At 33.9% G+C, this 3,482-nt stretch overlaps 3 non-coding genes across 3 annotated transcripts; all 3 read left to right on the forward strand.

Annotated features, from left to right (window-relative positions):
• Positions 1-225: 225 nt before the first annotated feature.
• On the forward strand, positions 226-297 carry trnac-gca. The gene has a single exon. It is a non-coding gene; the product is annotated as a tRNA-Cys (tRNA).
• A 535-nt stretch (positions 298-832) lies between these two features.
• Positions 833-904, forward strand: trnac-gca. The gene has a single exon. It is a non-coding gene; the product is annotated as a tRNA-Cys (tRNA).
• Positions 905-1,478: 574 nt separating this feature from the next.
• Positions 1,479-1,550, forward strand: trnac-gca. The gene has a single exon. It is a non-coding gene; the product is annotated as a tRNA-Cys (tRNA).
• Positions 1,551-3,482: the final 1,932 nt, after the last annotated feature.

A 3,482-nucleotide genomic window follows, 5' to 3' on the forward strand; every position in this document is an offset into this window, starting at 1 on the left:
TAGTGAATGACAACAAAGAACCTTTACTTGACTTGACGTTATTGTGACTATCTCTGACTCTAGTCTGTTGTCGACTTAAATCTTCTGCTTGATTCGTCGTCTTTGGACCCTCAAAAGATTAGGTTATTAAAAACAAGAGAAAAATGTGTGAGATAAACAAATGAATACTGTAGACATGATGATTTGATTAGGACAGAGTCAAGGTAAAAAGACACAGGACATCATGGGGGTATAGCTCAGTGGTAGAGCATTTGACTGCAGATCAACAGGTCTCCAGTTCAACTCTGGATGCTCCCTGGATTATTGAAAGTTGAAAACAGTCCAAGGTTGTCAACCTTTACAGATTCAGTTTGTTTTTTAAACATTCAATATTGAGACAAAATTAGGTATTTAATGGACGAAAAACTACTTTTTAAAATTATAATATCATTCTAGGATGACACTAGGTGCGTTTCTCAATGCCAGAGCATAATTATAAACACAAAAGCTCTCGATTCTAATTTTGGATGTGACCTTATTTTTTTTGCAAGAGAACAATTATAGATCATGTTTTGTATCTTCATGGCATTTATTGAGTTTTTCTTGAGGTATTTTGCAAGAAGAATACAAAAGAGGTGAAATGACTGTTGTTAAATTAAAATATTTTTTTCTTATGCAATTTTATATGGTATTGTGAATGACAACAAAGAACCATCTACAAATTCACTGTTGTCACTTGGAACATCAAGAGTAGGTCATAAAAACTGAGGAAGAAATGGGTGAGATAAACATATGTACTTAACGTTCTGATGTGAGTAAGGCAGAGTCGAGGTAAAAAGCTCAGATTAGCCATGGGGGTATAGCTCAGTGGTAGAGCGTTTGACTGCAGATCAACAGGTCTCTAGTTCAACTCTGGATGCTCCCTGATGTTCTGAAAGTCTAAGACTGTGACAATGACTACAAACCTTTTTGCATTCATTTCCTTTTTAAACATTCAAAATTGCCACAAAGTAAGAATAAATTAAGCGACTAATAACAACTTTTTTTCAATTATAATAATCTAGAATGACACACGGTGTGTTTCTCAATGTCAGAGCATTAATCTACACATCACAGTTCTCATTTTCAATTCTGATTGTGGTCTTTAGTTTTCCAAGTGAACAATTGTTGAACATGTTTTGTATCTTCAAGTCTTTCCTCCAGATCTTCTTGAAGTATCTTGCCAGAAGAAAAAAAAAAATGTGGTGAAAAAACAGTTCCTAAATTCTGATAATTTCTTTCTTATGTCTTATTAACATATGTAGATTTATTTCTTGTTCACTTTTGCTGCCTTGTTTCTGTATTTTTCTTGCATGCAAATCTCCTGCTTGACTCGTCTCTCTTGGAACCTCTAAAACTTGTTTTTAAAGAAGATGAAGAAATGTGTGCAATAAACAAATATACTGTACATTTGCTGATTTGAGCAGGACGGAGTCAAGGAAACAAGCTCAATATGTCATGGGGGTATAGCTCAGTGGTAGAGCGTTTGACTGCAGATCAACAGGTCTCCAGTTCAACTCTGGATGCTCCCTGACATATTGAAGGTGGAAAACAGTAATCAATTTTTTGACCCTTTACATACAAATATATTATTCTAGGATGACACTGGGTGCATTTCTCAATGCCAGAGCATTAATCTACACATCAAAGCTCTCATTTTCAATTCTGAATGCCCCTTTACTTTTTGCAAGAGAACAATTGTTGATCATGTTTTGTATCTTCAAGTCTTTCCGGGAGTTCTTCTTGAAGTTGTTTGCATGAATTATTACAAAAGTGGTGAAACACCTGTTCTTAAACCCCAATATTTTTTTATTATAACATTTTTCTTTTGGTGAGTTTTACCACAAATATTTTTGACTCATGTCACTTGTAGACTCACATTTCCAAATTCCCTCTTCTCACTTGGAGCCTCAAAGTAATAGGTCCTAAAAATTGATGAAAAATTTGTTGAGATAAACAAACTTAATACATATGGATTTGAGTAAGGCAGAGTCAGGCCATGGGGGTGTAACTCAGTGGTAGAGCTTGTTGACTTTTTATTTTTTTTATTTTATTAGTTTTTCTTGATGTATTTTGCAAGAATACATACAGTAAGAGGTGAAATGACTGTTGTTAAATTTTGATATTGTTTTCTTATGCCATTTTTATATTGGTATTGCACATCTATTGTTAATGATAATAAAGAACCTTTAATTGACTTGAAGTTATTATGACTATCTTCGACTCTAGGCGGTTGTGGACTTAAATCTCCTGCTTGACTCGTCTCGCTTGAAACCTCAAAAGATTAGGTTCTTAAAAACAACAAAGAAATGTGTGAGATAAACCAATGTAGACTGTAGAGATGTGCTGATTTTAGTAGGACAGAGTCAAGGTAAAGAGCTCACAGTGAACATGGCTTATAGCTCAGTGGTATATCGTTTAACTGCAGATGAGGGCATATACATACTTATCGCTGTTCTGTTTTTATTTTTCCAAATTTTCATTGTTCCATGTTTGCTTTCCTGTCTGAAATGAGATTTGGCTCTCCTCTTGGTTTTTGTGTTCTCATTCTTGAACAAAAACCAAGAAAAAGAAAATAATAAGCATAAGTCGGAGCAACCTTTTGTAGATAGTATTGTGCAAAGTATGAATGCAAATATAGAAGGCCTTTTCAGTACGTGGCAATTCTGTAACAAATCAAGAGGCAAATGAAAAATAACTACTTCCCTCATTTGCCTCTTGATTATTTACAGAAGAGAAATGATTAATTTTATATCTCTCTTCTGAAAAACAAACAAACAAAAAAAGCAGTTGCACATTTTAGTCACCAAATGAAGTGAAGAGGCTTAGTTCCCCCTGAAAGCAGAAACAGCTTCCTGAAATGCATGAGTGGCTGATATTAACGAGGAATGCTCATCTGATACTTCATTAACTCAGTTTGTTGCCACAGCACATCCACACAGACTGACCATATAGGGAGTTTGAAGTGCTTTTTCCTTTTTCAGACGGAAAGAAGGAATTCTTTTCTGGAGTAATGATGCATTTAGCACCAATTTCCTCTTTACCTTGAATAGAGAAATGCATCAAATTCTTATTTAACATTCAATTTTTCTTTTAATTAATTGTGAGTTGTTGACTGTGCTGTGGTTCACCTTTATATGCTTTGTCTTTTTTAGTCCATGCTTAAATCCACATTCATACAAATATAGATGCCCTGGAGCATGGACAGAATGACCCTCCTGACTCGCTCAGCAGCACATTCTCTAATATTTGTTTTCAAAATATTGGATTACTTTGACACTAACTCATGCCCCTAATAAAGCAATATTTATGGATAAATATTAAATGGAACATAGAGTTGATAGGATGATGCTGGAGGAAAATAAGTCTACTAGTACTAGTAGTAGTAAGTAATCGTGTCTTTCAGTATATATATAAATATATATATATATATATATATATATATATATATATATATATATATA

This window comes from Nematolebias whitei, chromosome 2, assembly GCF_014905685.2.
Source record: "Nematolebias whitei isolate Nwh7 chromosome 2, NemWhi1, whole genome shotgun sequence".
Taxonomy (NCBI): domain Eukaryota; kingdom Metazoa; phylum Chordata; class Actinopteri; order Cyprinodontiformes; family Rivulidae; genus Nematolebias; species Nematolebias whitei.